This window comes from Triticum aestivum, chromosome 7D (assembly GCF_018294505.1).
Source record: "Triticum aestivum cultivar Chinese Spring chromosome 7D, IWGSC CS RefSeq v2.1, whole genome shotgun sequence".
NCBI lineage: Eukaryota > Viridiplantae > Streptophyta > Magnoliopsida > Poales > Poaceae > Triticum > Triticum aestivum.
In genome coordinates, this window is record NC_057814.1 from 1,202,607 (window position 1) to 1,221,388 (window position 18,782).

Here is an 18,782-nt window from a genome sequence, read left to right on the forward strand (position 1 = left end):
ACTAGTAGAAAAAGAGGCTTCCATACGCCCCCATTAGTCCCCAAAATAATCGAACTGCGACCAAAGGGATCTTTAGTCGCGGTTCGGGAGGAGACCCGCGACCAACTATCTGGGCCCAGCGCGCTCGGTCGATAGCTAGCGGACGGGAGGGGCTTTAGTCCCGGTTGGCCTGGCCAACCGGGACTAAAGGTCCTCAGGCTGGCCCGAAGGCCTTTAGTCGCGGTTGGCCAGACCAACCGGGACTAAAGGTTAGACCTTTAGTCCCGGTTGGCGGGCCATTAGTCGCGGTTGGCCAGACCAACCGGGACTAAAGGTTAGACCTCTAGTCCTGGTTGGCGGGCCATTAGTCGCGGTTGGCCAGACCAACCGGGACTAAAGGTTAGACCTTTAGTCCCGGTTGGTCTGGCCAACCGCGACTAATGGGATTTGAGGCCTCATTTTCAAACTCTACCCCACCCCCCCCCCCCCCCCGCCCCGTGGATCGCCTTAAACATTTTCAAAATCCTCAAAAACCTAACAGAAAAAAAGATACGGGGCTTTTAAGATCTGGAGAGGCAAAAAAATTCAAAAAATTTCAAATTGTGGTCAAACTGTGGTCAAACAATGGTCAAACTAATTATTCTAGAATATTCGTGTTACTAAATAATTATTTCAGTTTTTTTAAATTTTGGTCAAATCTGGTCAAACTGTGGTCAAACAGTGGTCAAACAATGGTCAAACTAATTATTCCAGAAATATTAGTGTTACTAAATAATTATTGTTTTTGAAAACAATAGTTTCAAACTCAAACAGTGAAATGTGTCACTTCGTGCTCAAGCTAAATTCCTGAGGGTTAATAGAATTGACATCCTACTATTGTCAGGAAAACAACAAGTGCAGACTTGGAAACGAGAGAGAATATAACTCGGAAGTTAAGCGTGCTCAGGCTGGAGTAGTGAGAGGATGGGTGACCGTCCGGGAAGTTAGATGATTTGGAATGATGAGGGGTGATTAGAGATTAGAGGATAAATTGAGCAGTGATGAGGGGTGGTGATTAGAGGTTAGAGGTTAAAATAATTCAGAAATTTGAAAATAAAAAAAAAATTCGCAAAGAAACCAGGTTTAGGGGGGCTAAAACCCTAAACCTGCGGAGGAGGCCTTTAGTCCCGGTTAGCCACGAGAACCGGGACTAAAGGTCCTCCGCCCCGACGGACCCCTGGCGCCCACGTGGACGGGCCTTTAGTCCCGGTTAACCACGAGAACCGGGACTAAAGCCTTTAGTCGCGGTTCGTAAGAGGCGCGACTAAAGGAGGGGGGGTCTTTAGTCGCGCATATTTAGTCCCGGTTGCACAGCCGGGACTAAAGGCCTTTGCGAACCGGGACTAAAGGCCCATTTTCTACCAGTGTTTTCTTTATCATAAGCAGCAAAGGAATCACGTGGACTGAATGCTGCCATGCAAGTAAGTAGTTCAGTGTTTACCTCATCAAATCTTGCATCAAGCTCTTGAAGTTGCCTATCAATTACACCCACAAACATTTCAACCATGAAGCGTTGGTAATTCCTTGCACCATTAAAGAACCCTCTTTTTGGTCTCCCAGCAGGATAGTAAGGAGCCTCCATGTCAACAACTTTGATCTTGTGCTTTACACAAAAAGAAATGACATTCTGAAGAAAATCATTCTGCAAGTGTAGCTTTGTGAGATCAACAATCTCCATAGCATTAACAATATCTTGATCTTTCTTTTGCAAAGCTCTACTCAAGTCATCGGTGTATTCAAATATTTCTTGCATCAAGTGTGCCATGAAAACAAATTCAAATGTCTGAAATGATGTCAACATAGTCATTGCTGCTACTGCCTCTGTGCCGTTATACTCTTTTGCAATCTTGATGAGAACACGCCTTATTGCAGGATACATAGAGATAAAATGGTTGACAGTCTTGTAGTGAGAGCCCCAACGAGTGTCACATGGCCTTCCAATACCCATTTCTTGATTCAATACCCACTTGTGATCCTTAAACCAAGTAGGGCAAAAGCGACGGAGATGTCCACTAAAATCTCTGATCTCAAACTCTAACTCTATCCTTTGGTTGACAAGCACCCAAGTCAATGTATCTCCTTCTAACTCTATCCTAGTCATTGGCATGATATGAAGATATGGGAAGTTGCTTGCCGGGATCACGTTCCAGAGCTTCCAAATCTGCTTCAAATTGGGGCATTGATTCATCATCTTCATCAACCGCTCCATCATCTTCATCAACCGCTTCATCATCTTCTACAATTGGGGTCCGGGAGCCTCTCCCCCTCTCCGGTTGCCGAGCTTCATCATGTGTTTGCACTAGTGCTAGCTGCAGATCGCTCTCAACCTCAACGGAAATACGAGTTGGTGTGGATGTAGAAGTTATTTTTCTTGCCTTCGAAGATTTGTCCCACATTTCAAATACGCTAACATCCTTTTTCTTCATCTACATCGCAATCACATAAACAGTGGACTGCTGCTGCTGGACGGCGCTGCTGCCACGCCGGGGAGCCGGGGAGCCCCGAGGACGATGGTCGGAGGGCGCTTATACTAGTATTTAGGAGAGAGATGGCCGGCAGAGCCGCCGCGGAGGGCAGGGGAGGGAGATGGCTGGCAGGAGTATGGAGGGGAGGGCCCGGTCGCCGGAGCAGGAGATGGCCGGCCCCCGGAGCCGGACCTACAAAGTGGATCGACGGAGAGGCAGGAGAGCGCTAGGTTTTGCAGTTTGGGAAAGGGGATGGACCGATTTGGGAATCGAGGGAGGGAGATTGGATGCTCGCGCGCCTAACCAGACGTGGCTGCCGTGGGGCATTTGGTCTCGTGGGCCAAGCCTTTATATCATATAATACAGCTAGTAAATTTTTTTTCCGCAAAAATCTTTGGTATTTCTGGGAATTCCCCCAGCTCCGTCACTGTCCGTATGTGGTCCATAGTGAAATCTTTCCAAAGACTTATACTATTTAGGAACGGAGGGAGTATATATACATTCTTCGGTCCCGCGAAAAGAAAATTATACCTTCTTCAGTACTGATATATGGTTCATATCGTCCCAGCTTCACTAATTAGTTGTACAGCAGAGCAGTCTGTCAAATATTTAATCATGCCCACCAGGACACCTTCCACTGATCTGGACAGCAGAGTATAAAAACAGATAGTTTTATATATATAAAGCGTCCCAGCATAACTCGATCGCTTACTGTGAGGTGCATTTCGCGCTCGCCTACAGCACACACAGACACAGGTGAGAAGAGAGGAAAAACAGAGCAGTTGTGCTCCAGCCAGCCAACAAATTCAATGCTCACGTTATCTTTTTCACTCAGTACTGAACCATCAACACACGCCGACTCCTCTCTTTTCATGTCCAGTTACTAACAGACCCATTAACTGTTTATTACACCGTTTGTACACTTGCTTTCTGTATTTTTTTTGTTCTTGTCTCATACTGAATTATTTGCCGCAGTTGTTAGGGAGGCCTTCCAACAGCTAGCTAGTCATCTTCAATAGGAGCAACAGCAATGGGAGCTTGCTAATGTGTTTGTCAGAGCTAGCAATGTGAGCCGCTTCTGGCTTGAATCATTACAATACAGGTATCAGTTATGTGTATGTGTCACTAATTAGTGCCTGCTCCTACAGCGTGCATTTTTCCATGTTGACACACAGAATCATGGTTGGTTCAGTAATTGAGACGGAGATCCGGCATCGTGCAAACTGCAATACTCCCAAAGTGATTCACAAAACAGATAGAAACCGAGAAAGTACACGTTCCGAGTTGAGGCTGTCATCTGTTTGCTGATAGGTATTTATGCTTCTTGGGAGGGAAAATGGAGGGGCGTCCAAGAGAAATATAAGAACGTTTTTGACACTGCACTAATGTAAAAAAAATGATCTTATACTATGGGACGGAGGGAGTAGCTGTCATCTGGTGCACCTAATTATATTTATATTTAATTAAGCAGCAGAGGAGCACAACATTTAATTCGGCAACACCTCTTGTTTTACGACGACAACAACAACAACAACAAACAGACTTGACCCGGAACAAGTAGTAGTGCTTTTCAGTTTTCACATCGACTGTACCTAGCTAGGTTATTACTCAAAAATACATCAACTCTGGAACAAATAAACAATGGCCTCCCATGAGGATGAGGCCGGCATAAACAAGCACAGCCTAAGCATTTAGTGCACGGGATCAATCAACTTGTCTCTTCGGAATTGCTTCAACCAAATCCCAGTAAGCGCCTCCAATTGTGAAGGCCACCTCCAAGGCAGGGCAGTCCCTGATATATAGTTCCTCGAGGGCTGGAAGCTGTTGCAGGAGTTCCTCCGGTAGTGTCTCTAACCTTGGGCATTCAACAATCCATAGCTCCTTGAGCTGAGGAAATGACACAGCCACCGGTAGTGTCTCTAACCTTGGGCATCCAACAATCCATAGCGTCTTGAGCCGAGGGAATGATGCAACCGCTACTTGTCCTGCCACCTCCTGGTACCATCTCTCTAGCTCAGGCATGTAGAAAACTTTCAAGGTTTCCAATTTAGGAAAGAAGGGTGGTGGAGAAATACATGACTCCCCGTTGTTTGTATCATAATTACCGATGCATATACTTGTCAATCTATCCAAACCAAACAAATGCAAGTACACGAGAGAGGGAAGCTGCCACAATGGTGGAAGATCCTTGCAGTTCCTGCACTGACTCAGACAAAGTTCACTGAGATGTTCCAGCAGTGTAGAGTTGTGCATCCATGATGAGAATTTGGCACCGTTATAATTACGTAACAGTAAAGCTTCAAGACTTTTGTGAGGACAAAGGGCCTCTAATATTCCTTCTACATTAGTGTCTACTTCATCTCCATAGCTTCTTCTAACACCTCCATACCAATCGAGTGCCAATCTTTTCAAATTATGCTTGGCGAATGTATTGCCTTGTTTAGCATTTTCTGCACTATGCACTTTTCTCAGCTCTGTCAAAGAAAGACCACCACCTAGATTCATATCTTTCAGTTGATCAATTCCACGGCCGTCATCACTATCAATGACATAACTCGTCAATGTCTGCAGAGAATTCAGCCTACCAATACCTTGTGGCATGCACTCCAAATCAAAACACCCAATGAGGAAGAGGTGCCGAAGACTGAGCATATAGCTCATGCCTTCTGGTAATTTCTTAAGTTTGTCACAACAAATGAGCTTCAATGTTTGCAGGCTATACAACATGGTAATCGCTTCAGGCAATGCAGATATATCAGAATCACAACACTCTAGATAGCGAAGATGCTTCATGCTTGCCATACGTGTCTCAATTGAGCGTGTCCTCAATGCTCGCAAGGACATGAATTTTGACTTGGCCATACTCAGCGGAGTCCCATAGTCCATTCCAAATTCTTTCCAGTCCGGGTGGACTAATATCGTGCGGGGTCGGGGAGCTAGCATTTCCTTCATGGCTGCATTTGTATCATTGCTGACATGATCAAGTGACAAATATCGAACCTGATGCTCTAATGAACTGGCATATGTGGATCCTTGTAGACTTTCTTGACTTGATGAAGATTCTTGCAGAATGGAGCAATCATTTCCGCTTACAGAGTCAGCAAGATCATGCATAAGATCATGCATCTTGCAAGTAGTTGGTTGGTGGACGAACTCGTCTCCAATCATTAAGATCCTATTCTTTTGAATCTCAACATCTTGGAGGAAACATCTCCAAACTAGCACATCGAAAATTTGTTGGCCTCTTGTTTCTGATGCAATGAAGTCGTTTGCCATCCATAGCTGGATTAACATGTCTTTATCCATCATGCTATCCTTGGGGAAAATAGCACATAATGCAAAGCATATTTTTTCTTCTGCTGACAAGTGATCATAGCTCAGGTGTAGTGCAGGTGCAATCCCAGTAGCGAGGATGTCACTCTTCCATACATCACTATCAACAATAGAAAACCAATGACTGTGATTCTTGGAACAAAGTAAAGCTGCTATAGTCTTGATGGCAAGAGGCAATCCCTTACACTTGTGGACAATACTCTTGGCCATTGAAATCAGTTTCTCTTGCTTCTCTACTCCCCTTCCAAATGCATTTCTGTTGAAAAGCTCCCACGACTGATCCTCATTTAAAAGTGATATTTGATGTGGAGGGTGTGTACCCATGATAGAAGCAACTTGATCGCTGCGGCTTGTAACAATTATAGCACTGCTTGAGACAGCATGTGAGCATAACAGAGATCTCATATCATCCCATTTTTGTCTATCTTCATTCCAAACATCATCCAGCAGTAGGAGGTACCTTTTCTTTCCCAACAGTTCACGAAGTTTCTTCCGCAGTGCTTCCATCTCAGTCAATTCACACTTGTTCATTGTGACCACTTGTATTATAGATCGAATAATTTCTTCGATAACAAACTTGTTAGAGACACAGACCCATATGACCAACTCAAAATGATGCATCACCCTCGGATCATTGTGCACAAGTTGGGCAAGTGTAGTCTTACCAATTCCCCCCATACCAACTATGGGAAGCACCATGACATTGTTATTCTTATCGTTGTTGTCGGCGTGGTCGAGCAATATCTTCACCACTTGTTCCTTCTCATCTTGTCTGCCGACTATATCTGATGCATCAACATGAGAGTGTGTTTGTGGATGATCAACAGTTGGTGTCTCGGTAAGTTGTAGGAAGTGAAAATTGTTCATCTCGACAACCAGCTCATCTATCATCTCAAGGGCATCCTTCATCTTCCTGCTCATGGATAGACGGAAAACAACCGGACTATTGACGGTGAAGTAGCTCAGCGCCTGATATGAAAACCAATAAAACTGAGATTAAAAGGCTTCTATGTTGAGATTGAGCTCAAAATACCGTCGGAGTGGGAGGAAGGTAGGATGAGGACCAACCTTACGCGTGGTGGAGTGGCGGATATGAGCGGCACGACGCCGCAAAGCCTCATATCGAAAGGCATCAAGGATGTCGTCGGCTTGGTAGGCGGCAGTCTTGAGGTCTGTCGTCCACCTCCACCGGTGGACGGCAGGTTGGTGCGGCTCTTGGCCTCGGCGTCCAGCATGATGCACTGGACGGCAGCGAGGTGGCGCTCCAACTTCCGGCGGGCCTTGTCCAGCCCCCACGCCCGCAGCAGCTCGCCCACCAGCGCGTCACCGACCTTGGCCGCCACGCTGCCCAGCAACGGCGCCAGGAAAGGAACCATGTCGTTGCCGGTGAGTGGCTCAAATCAATCAGTGGGTGGTCCGGTGCGGTGATCTGAAGGCGACTCTCCCGGTGTGGAGGTTAGTTCTTAAGGAATTATAAGCTCGAGGGTCGTTCATGACGAATTTGAATTAGACTCCGCGTACATAAGTTTGTACGTCCAGCTGCAAGGAAGCATGCTACGGCGTTCACTACGAGGCTAGCTTGCATACCAACGCGGAAGGCGCGCTTTTTTCCATTGTTTCCTCCGCGCGGTCGATGGAATCCATACAAATACGGTCGGGTTTACATTATTTTCTACTCCCCTCCGTAAACAAATATAAGAGCATTTAGATCACTACTTTAGTATTCTAAACGCTCTTATATTAGTTTAAGGAGGAAGTACTAAGCTGGTTTGTCATACAATGACCGAGCGTCGTCTTGGCGCCCAATGTCTCCACAGATCTTAATCTTGAACCTCCACAGATCATCTTCAGAAGACAAAACAGTTTTGTGCCTGTGCATTTGTCACATGGAAATATGATCAACACTTCATAACACTCAGAATAAGCGTGGTCGTCGTTGTTGTATTGGTCGAAATATGATATACAGACATTCAAGTTTGAATTAGTTTTCAGAAGTACAGTATCTATGGATGTACGTTCAGTTTTGTATCGTTGAATTCCCTGGTCCCTTGCCACCAATCAGAGGACAAGAGGTCAAACAATTAGGGCAGATTCCCATTCATCCAAAATAAGTATTGAAATGATCTTTTATGGATTATTCAAAAAAATTATTTATTTCATAGATTCCACAATTTTGTTTTATCACCATTTTTAAAAGTTCAAATATTTACCTTCCACAAATTGTTAAAAATTCAGAAAGAATTCTAGTGTTTTCAAAATTCTACATGTTGCATTTCAGGGTATCTAGTGTTAAACAGATTAATGTTTCCTCCATTAATTTAATTTCAAAACCTACAGATATATTTGCTGGATATTTCACATTTTTTTATTTCGTTTTCATCATTTTTTTCTGTTGTCCATTTTCTGGAATTTTATTTCCTATTTTTTTTACTTATTTTACTTATGCTTTTTAATTCTTGCAATCTTCTTTTATTTTCTACAAAAATTCTTGAACATTGTTTTTAGGTATCTGAACATGTATCCAGACATGAACGAACAACTTTTTCAAATATATGATCCTTCAAAAACAATAGATGAATATTTTCTTTGTACACATAAGCATTTTAAAGAGCGAGGATGAAACTTTCATTGCATATATATGTATGGGTATTATATTGAGATAAATGGGCATTTTCCATTCTTCGCAATATATGAATTTTCATAATATTTTTAAAATATGTCAAATAATTTTTTTTAAATATATAAAATGAATTTATTGGGCTGTGCAATTGACAGCCCATATAGAATACTTAGACATTTGCTCGGCTATTTGTTCCTAAAAGGCCTGAATAGGAGGACCCTAGTGCCCACTAAAAAAAAGGAAGGACTCCATGGCAGATCCTATTTGACGCTTCCGGCGCCGTTATAGGGAATTTGGCAAACGGACGCTCCTCCTGGGAGCTGGCCCGGCCCTGTCTAACCTTTTCTCCTTTTTCGTTAAACACTTCTAAAAAATGGTGCGACTTCCAGGTTCAAACCAAAGATCTCTCTGTTTAGAGGATAGCGAACTAACCACTAGGCCATCTCGACTGATCGCATATTTTTCCTTTTTATCCACTTTTTGGTTGCGGAACTTTTTCTTTTTTCTTGGAATGGTTTTTGTTCGGGTCTTTTTCTTTTTGTTAAATGTGTGAACTTTTTCTTCGAATTCGTGAACTTTTTTTTAAAATCGATGAACTTCTTTTCAAATTGATAAACTTTTTTGAAAATCAATAAACTTTTTTCCAAATTGATGACATCTTTTCAGAATCGAGGAACTTTTCTCAAATCGGATGAACTTTTTTTAAATTGATGAACTTTTTACAGAATAGTTGATTGTGTTAGAATTGACGATTTTTTTTGAATGGATGAACTATTTCTTTAAATCTGTAACAGGTTGTTTCTACTGGATCAACAACAGAAAAAATAGAACAAGAAAAACTTGGCTGCTAGCGAGCAACCGATCCTGCGAAGAGAGCGGCCGAGCGAGCGACCGAACTCTGCTGGGCCGCGGTCCGCTAAGTGTGCGCGCGAGCGCTAGCTCAATTTGCAGGCGCTGAAGGAGCTTACTTAATAGGAGGTCCCGGACTCCAGTGGGTCACGAACTCATGATTACTAGGAAAAGCAGTAGATTCTCAAAAGAAAAGAAAATACTAGGAAAAAAGCAAAAATATAAAAAAAGCATTAAATGAAATATTTGGTGGTTTCATGGAGTATATGTAGCCCACTGCATTGCGAGAAAAATGCATGCTGGAAGTTGTTCTTAGGCCAGAAAAGAGGTCATAATCGTGAGATTTAACAACGCGGCGGTCAAAATCATGAAAAACCCTAAACATGGCTGACCTCTATCTTGAACAGAGCAAAGGAAAATAATAGGTGTGGTACTCCCTCCGGTCTTTTTTACCTTGCGCATAACACAAAACCCGGATACCAAGGAGAGGCAGCCATGCAAAAAACTGGACAATTTTACCCCCACAACAGTGTGATCTGCTGAAAAATAACTGCAGACGCTTTGATTGACTGTCCTCCTTTGACTCCTCGTAGCGCATGCCCCTGCATGCCAATTGGTTACTAACGGGCGCTAATTAAGGGATGGGATGGGATGGAAAGGGCAGTGGCATGGATGGAAAGACTAGCTGCGATGGCTTAATACGCAGACTATTAAGGAAAAAATTGGTACGCAGACTATTGAGGACCGGAGGGAGTACATCATAAAGGATGAATCAAAATGAGGTGCACACATTACTGTATGCACTGTTTTTCCATGGCAACAAATGTCCTTGTTATTTTCCACTTAACTAGCGATCTTCTCTTTTCATGTCTAGCCACAGAAACCAACACCACACTTGGGTTCAGTACACACTCTTCAAAGCTACACCTACACTTGTTGGATCTGGGCCATGCGCTAACTCAACTTAACTGAGCCGTGCTTCTTCAAAGTACTACATACCTTTCTTCCGTGAAGTTTAATTTGGCCGTGCTCCTCTCCTGACAGTAAGTGCCTCAGGTTCCATCAAGAAAGGCATCCTTTCATTTCAGTATCGAGAACCACATTGCTTGCTTTGATGTGCCGGTGAATAACAACTTTCTCCCACCTCTCATCAAGGTAGAATAAGCTCACGTGAAATGCACAAGTCATACAACCTCATGAAGGTAGTCTCTTTAATTTTAGAAGTAAATTTCGCGTGAATTAAACAAGTCATACAAAATGTGCTCAAGTTATGAACCGTTGGATTGGTGTTTTAAACAAGATGAATGTTGTTGTCCTGGCTCATGCTGCCCCAATCGACCGACCGACCAACTCGTTGGATTGGTCCTGAGGCTTTAAGAGCCTAATTATGTAATTATAGAGGCCCCAACCGTCTGGGCTCCCTGAAGGAAGAACTGGGAAGGAGAGAAAGAAGAAGACGGGAGCCCGCCAAAGGTCTCGGAAGACCTATCCCGCGACCTCCACCGCACTTGGGGCTACTAACGATGTCCTGCACCGGGGTGGCTAACCTAAAGGAGCCAGGGTTCGGTGTCCGATCGGGGGCCCACAAAGCCCAGGGGAGAGGAAACCCTAAGAGGGCGCCAGAGATCTTATTTCCCTCCAAGACAAGGGCAGCGGCAGGAGAGATCACATCTACCCTCCTTGTAAACCCTAGGCATCCACCGTCTATATAAGGGGAGACCTAGGGGCCTTCATAGGGGTTAATCTCAAACAACAACTCTCGGTGGCAACATCAAACACCATTGTAACTCTTCGCACGAGGTATCCCTCCACCATGCATAATCAAAGCAAGAAGGATGTAGGGTATAACTTTACGGAGGCCTGAACCTGGGTAAAACCTTTGTGCGACCTCCGATCCGAGACTTTCAGCTACGTTTGAACCCCTACCGAGGGATCTGACGGTATTTCTGACCGCCAACGCACTCAGAGATTCTAGTGCACAGTTATAAATAATTGTAGAAATCAAAGATACCACTAAATGTTAAGATCTTCATATGGTACCTATGGAGAGGAATTGTGCTAACTAAGACGAACAAGACAATCGCAATAGTCAAGGAAACAATGAGTGTAGCTTTTGTAATCACAACGAGACAACTAAACACCCCTTCTTCCATTGTAAGTTTGCGTATTCTATGTGGCCAGTCATCCAAAATAGCGTTCAATTTGTATCTGGCTACAAATGTCATCGATATATGTGGTCTGGTTTGACGGAATACCAAATAGATTTAGCAGACTAATTATGCTTGCTTTGGCTATGTAGAAAAATATTGTTTTAGTGACAAAAAAACCTGTATTTTTTCTTTTGCGAGGCACAGATTTGCTTCCGTGAGAAGCACAATCGTGCCTCTAAGAGAAAAGGGAAAAAAATGTGTTCCTTTTTTTCTTCCGTAAGAGACACGCATTTACTTCTCGTGAAGGCATAGTTTTACTTCTGCGAGAGGCACATGTGCTTCTCGTGGAACCTCTCGTTGAAATCGCATAGTCGTTGAAGCCTCCTGAGTACGATCCCGCCATCGTCATGGTGGACGAAGCGTAGTAGCATCCTGTGCAGTACCCCGCACCCTGCATGTGAAACCCGGCAAGTGGTACGTCGCATTCACCCATGCGGCATAGTCGACGTAGGTGGTAAGTGATCCGTAGCAGACCCCAGTGTAATACGCGGGGTAGTCGGGGTCGTAACCTGTGGCCAGGAGGCCGTTGATTGTGTTCAAGGCCGCCGAGTGCTTAGAGGATGAAGTCGTTGAAGCGGTTAGTGATATGACCATCATGGGAATCGCTGCCAACCCGATCGGGGATGGCATTGCTAGAGTCGTCGATGAAGGTGAAGCCGATGGATGTAAACTTTGATTATCAGTTTGTTGTGCACCAGTGACAAGTCGATCCAAGGATAGTTGTTGCACATAAAGGCACTATCTTCGAGGGACACAATATGATTAGGACACAATATTACTTTCAGACAAAAAAGGACTACGGCAGGGTGACGCCATGTCTCCAATGTTATTTAACATTGTGGCTAACATGTTGGCTATTCTGATTGAGCGTGCCAAGCAGGACGGATAGATTACAGGAGTAGTGCCACATCTAATGGATGGTGGTCTCTCTATTCTGCAATATGCCGATGACACAATTCTCTTTACGGAACATGACCTGGAAAAAGCTAGAAACCTGAAACTTTTGTTGTCAGCGTTTGAGCAAATGTCGGGTCTTAAGATTAACTTCCGTAAAAGTGAAGTCTTCTGCTTTGGATAAGCCGTTGAGGCGGCGGCCGATTATGCTGACCTTTTTGGTTGTGCACATGGACAGTTCCCAATTAAATATTTGGGAATACCAATTCATTATCGGCGTCTCACCATTGCGGAGTGGAAGCATGTAGAGGAGCGACTAGAGAAACGCTTGAGCAGCTGGAAAGGCAAGTTGCTCTCAGTTGGAGGACGACTGGTTTTAATAAACTCTGTCCTCACAAATATGGTTCTCTATATGCTTTCGTTCTTCCAGCTCCCAAAAGGGGTCTTGCAAAGACTGGACTATTTTAGGTCCAGGTTCTTTTGGCAAGGAGATGGTGAAAAGAAAAAATATAGGCTGGCAAAATGGAGCATGGTTTGTAGGCGGAAAGACCAGGGTGGCATCGGTATTCATGACCTACAGGTCAAGAATGAGGCCTTGCTTAGTAAATGGTTGTTCAAGCTTCTTACTGGGGATGGTGTTTGGCAAACCATGCTGCACAACAAGTATCTAGGCCAAAAGTTAGTGTCTCAGGTATATTGGAAACCTGGAGACTCACACTTTTGGCCTGGCCTAATGGCGACAAAGAAACATCTCTTTCGCTTGGGTCTTTTGCCATAAAGGATGGGTCGGAGATTCGTTTTTGGGAAGACATCTGGCTAGGCAATGCTAGTCTCCGAGAACAATACCCGACCTTATACAATATTGCACGCGATAAGAATAATACTATTGCGCAAGTGCTCAGCTCATCCCCGCCAAATATTTCGTTCAGGCGGGATTTGATTGGCACCCGACTAATGTTATGGAATAATCTGTTGTCCCGTCTGGATTCGATTAACCAGACACAAGGTCGTGATGTGTTTGGTTGGAACCTTACTACATCGGGGTCTTTCACAGTAGACTCTATGTGTCGTGCACGCACGCATTCTGAGGTACCGATGAATAATAACAAAAAAAATTAGAAAGCGAAGGTACCACTTAAAGTTAAAATATTCATGTGGTATCTCCGTAGGGGAGTTGTGCTAACAAAAGACAACCTCGCACGACGCAACTGGTCCGGAAGTAAGAAGTGTTGTTTTTATACTCATGATGAGACAATTAAACACCTCTTTTTTCAATGTAAGTTTGCGCGTTCTACGTGGTCGGCCATCCAAATAGCGTCAAATTTGTATCCGTCCACAAATTTTGCCAATATTTTTGGTTATTGGTTGGACGGTATTTCAAATAGGTACAAAACGCTAATAAGGGTTGGAGCATATGCCTTAGTATGGTCGCTTTGGCTATGTAGAAATGATGTTGTTTTTAATGACAAAAATGTTTCTCCTTTGCAGGTTATTTTCCGTTGTACGCACTTGCTTCGTACGTGGTGTACGCTACAACGAGCGGAGTACCAACCGTTGTTCAAGGCGGTGTGTACGCTGTTGGAGCAGGTGGCTACGGAGATTTTTTCCCAACATGGGTGGCAGCATAATCTCCGGATTGGTCCACCATCTCTTTCGACATAGGCATAGTGTCGGTCTATGGACTCTACTGATGTCGAATTGTCGGTCATTTATCTTTTTGTTTATCAGACTATTAGTTTTGGCTATGTGCATCCTAATTATGCAGAGGCCGGGTGATACTCTTAATACTTTGTATCCCTTTGATGCTACATTTTAAGATAATAAAAGTGCCCTTTATCAAAAAAAAAAAAAACGACGATTACAAGGAACATATCTCCCATAACCACAAAATACCCGAAGTAGCGCTCATGTTCTTATCCCCTACGAGTGTCTACTCGGGCGCATCAGGGCACAAGACTCGGGAGCCCTTAGACACTAGGGCTGGTGATATGATCCAGGTGTGCCCATAAGACATCCTTCTCCAAATGGGTACACTTATTCGCTGACATCCTTCTCCCGACCCCGCCAACCGCAACAAGCTGCCCCAGATCCTCCCTGGCTTCCTCTACATGACAGTCAGCGACAACGGGCGCGTCCACCACTTCGCCAGCGTCTCCAGTGACGGCGCAACAGCCCCGTTCGACCCCTCCCTCCCTTGCCTGCACGACCATGACAAGGACGAGGGAATCATCCAGGTGAACGCCTGCAATGGCCTCCTTCTCTACCGCCGCTACAAGAAAAACAACAACGTGAACCCTTTGATGAAAGAGGATGATTTCCGTTTCGTTGTGTGCAATCCCGTCACCCGGAGGTGGGTGGAGCTGCCCCCGCTGCCTGTGGCCGACAGAAGTAGCCGTACCACAGGCTTGGCTTTCGATCCGGCCGTATCTTCCGACTTCCACGTTCTTCACTTTGAGCAGACCTTTCAGGAAAAGTACATCACATGAGTGAACATTTACTCGTCGCGGACAGGAGCCTGGAGTCATAGGGGTAATGAGATGGCTGAGAAAGTCATGCTATTCTTTCGGAGTAGATGCATCCTTGTTGGCGGCATGCTCTACCTCATGGGCAGCCTTAAACGCAATGACGGTCATCATCTGTTGCTGGGGGTGGACATGGAGGGCAAAGTGTGGAAGACCAGCAGTCTGCCATACGGCCGAAGATTTGCTACGATTGGCTCGTCGCAGGGGCGCTTACACTACACTGTAGCTTTCTTCGATGATAACAACCAAATCTCTGGGTTAGAGCTCTGGTTCCTTCAGGATTGCGATAGTAAAGAATTGGTCCTGAAGCATACTGCCAGCTTCAATAAGCTTATGAGCATGACTGGGAAGGTGTACATGGCGGCTGAGATTCATCCAGATTGCGACACCATTTTCCTCATGTCATGTTTAGGTGATACCTTGGTAGCATATGATATGCGACATCAGAAAGTTCGATATATCCTTAATCTTGAGAAGAGCAACACACAATAGCTTCTACCCTATTTTCCTCTGTTCTCAGAGTCATTAGCAGATGCAGATGGGCAATAGCTTTTTTACCTTCAAACCAAGTTCGTGCTTCCGAACTTTTCTGACCTCATTTTGAAAGAGTTTGTGCAAGTTAGTGAAAATGCAACTTTAGTTATGAATTGATTATTTCTCCACCTGCCTTACGATTCTGTCTAGGTATCAACTGAATGAAGAATTCAAGTAGATTTTTTTTTTTTGGAAAAGGGGGGACTCCCCGGCCTCTGCATCAGATCAATGCATACGGCCACAGAATTCAAGTAGATATATTACCTTGTGGCTTATAATGTGACATGCTGCCCTTCTGCATATTGGTTGTGTTATTACTATTCTCAACATATTCATGTCAGGTGAGAGGAGAAGCAATGGGGTGTTCCCAGTTACAGTTATTGGCTTGAACGGATATGATTTATACGCTGCAAGACCTTACTAATTGTAAACAGCAGTCCTACTGACAGCACTTCATCTTGTCACTGTGTACTGACAGTTACACATGACACAATTTGCATGTAAAGTGTGCGAACCGCTAGCTGCTGCATATATATGCTCTGTTTCGTCAACTGACGTTCGCATATGCACTTCAGTTGTTCTTCAGTGAAGCTTTGCATATGGCTGCATATAAACAATACTATATAAGTGTATTGTTTATATTAGTATTACACTGAAACAAATTACCCTCAACAGTATGTTAGCACTTCCATTTTTTGGCCGGATTTATTTAGAAAAATAGTAAAGTGTGTTTTGGTTGATCCAACGCGCGCAGCAGCTGCTAGATGGAATGGACAACAGAGGAAAAACAGAGCAACAAGACTCGGTTGCTCTCTCTACCCGCAAAAAAGAAAAGACAGAGTGCCGGAAACTCCACAAACAGATCTTCTTTCCTAAAACCCCAACGGTTTGCTGTCAGCTAGTACTACTTTGTTTTTGCTGGACCGCTTTTTGGTCGAGCAGAGGTTTCAGTAAAAACGAAAACAGAATGTCAGCATATGAATGTTCATCCAGTGGCAGATGCTGCAGGGGGATTATCTCTGTTTTTGCTGGACAGCTAACTGTATCCTCCTGCAGTTAGCTCGTTTATCTCTGTTTATTTTTCCAGTTAGCTCTACAAGTCAGGGGTTCTTCTGAAATAACGATGCCTGGGCATCCTTGCTGCTATTTTGAAACAAAACATACTGTAGCTGTTACAGTATATGATACACTACAATGTACCCTACCCTATCAAACTGGGGAGGGGCGTTTTGGAGGACGTGCTGCCTGAAGGCCGCTATCTAGTGCGTAAATTGTGGCACTGGGATCCACACTTTCTGACTTTCCAGATTATATACGGATGCTATCTACGAGAAATACATTGGTGCCATTCTCTCGTGTTCCCAAATTGTACGTTGGCCTCCGGCTGTGCCTCCTGGGCGGGTTTGAATTTAGGCGCTGCTATGCCTCACCTGTAGTCGCTCAAAGTGTGCGAAGCAGCGGCACATCCGTCCACCACATACTCCCTCAGTCCGCGAATAAGTGTACATCTAGCTTTTGTCTTAAGTCAAAGTTTTTAAACTTTGACCAAGTTTCTAGGAAAAAGTAGCAACATTTATGGAACTAAATTAGTATTTATTCTTTACAAAAGAGGTTCGAAGGTATTGCAAATTTGTCCATCGCACATTAGAACCAATCTTGATTGTGTATTTAAAAAAAAAGTTCAACGCATATTAAAAAACATGTCCACCACACATTCAGAAAGAAAATGTTTGTCTTATATATGAAATTATCCATCGTGTATTTAGGAAATATTATCATGTAAAAATATTCACTAATTTAAAAATTCACCGTGCATATTTAAAAGACCTTCATCGTGTATTGGAAAAATATTCATCGTGTATGTGAAAAAGTTCATCACATATTGAAACACAAATGTTCATCAGGTATTTGGAAAATGTTTATGACATAAATAAAATAAGTGTTCATCGTGTATTTAAAATATGGTCATCAAATATTTTGAAAAATATTCACCATATATACAAAAAAATATAGAGGAAACTAATAATCGTTTGGTTAGTGACATCGCCTGTATATCTAATCCGCGAGGGGGAAGTATCCGGTGCACCTGTTCTCAAGAACTCTCGTTTCTGAGGTTGAATATTCTTGAAGTTTTGTGGAGATGGAAGTTTAAAGTTTCATTCCAAAAATTTAAAATTTATGTTGAAACAAATATACAACCACAAGCTGGTATTTTGGTGATGAGAGTCAGGCCATGGATTCAGACCATTTCGTTCACCCAGCAAATGTTTTCTCATTATTATTTGTACAGCTATGTTTCAAATTTGGATAGAAAATTAGAAGTGTTATTGCTTGTAGTACTGTACAACATAATTATTTACACAACTTTTCGTCAATTGTAAAATTACAATTTTAACTTAGGTGGTACAAAATAACAAGGTGCACCTCCAAATGGCATTTCTGATATATATTTGCACTTGAGGTATTTCATTTATAGGGATATCATATGTTCTAATCTGGTAATAAGTACGTTGGGACTTGGGTATATCATTTTTTAAGTTTACATGTTAGTGAGTTATTTTTAGGTATACTATTTTATTTTTAAGTTCATTGGGTATATACTATGGGATCATGTGAGTACGTTATATTCTAATAAAAGTAAAAAATTGTGTAGGAAAATTAGTATAGAAAAATTGTGTAGGAAAATTATGTGATCACATTTAATATTATTTGATCACCTTAATTTGTATAGGAAAATTAGTCGTCAAGAAGTGTGACCCTGCCTTTAAAAAATACTAGATATGCTGAAATGTAAAATATTAGAAAAAGACATAAAAACGTCCTAATTATACATACAAACCTTTTGGGATGACGTTTCGTATTATTAGGTCAATCTATTATCTTAAAAAATTAGAGGGTATGTACATATCTTTTCTCTCTCATTAGGTATATACATACATAACCAGAAATATGTTGGGTACATATGTGGGCACGCCATATGTTTTGGCTGAATAATACGGTGCATTATTATAGAAAAACAGTACGTGGTTTCCATTTGGAAAGTAACCGTTGCTGCGATCCAGTAGTATATTATTTTTTGGAAAGCAATGATTGACCGATGATGGTTGTAGTGTATGCAAATAAAACTAGGAAAGCCATCATGTCATGGCTTACACATCATGCACCAACGAATATGACTTACTATAATAGGCTTAGGTGCCCCATCTATTTTACATACATACATACATATAAATAGTTACATGCACATTAATTCAATATGTAAAATTTGGTCTAAAAAAAGTTATAAGGTCAGAAAAATCACATTTTATGTATGTTTTACAATATGTTTTTACATTTG

General features: G+C 42.9%; 2 pseudogenes; one reads left to right on the plus strand and one right to left on the minus strand.

Annotated features, from left to right (window-relative positions):
- Positions 1 to 4,187: 4,187 nt before the first annotated feature.
- LOC123166378 (putative disease resistance protein RGA3) lies at positions 4,188 to 7,192 on the minus strand (annotated as a pseudogene).
- Positions 7,193 to 14,443: 7,251 nt separating this feature from the next.
- On the plus strand, positions 14,444 to 15,460 carry LOC123166382 (uncharacterized; annotated as a pseudogene).
- Positions 15,461 to 18,782: the final 3,322 nt, after the last annotated feature.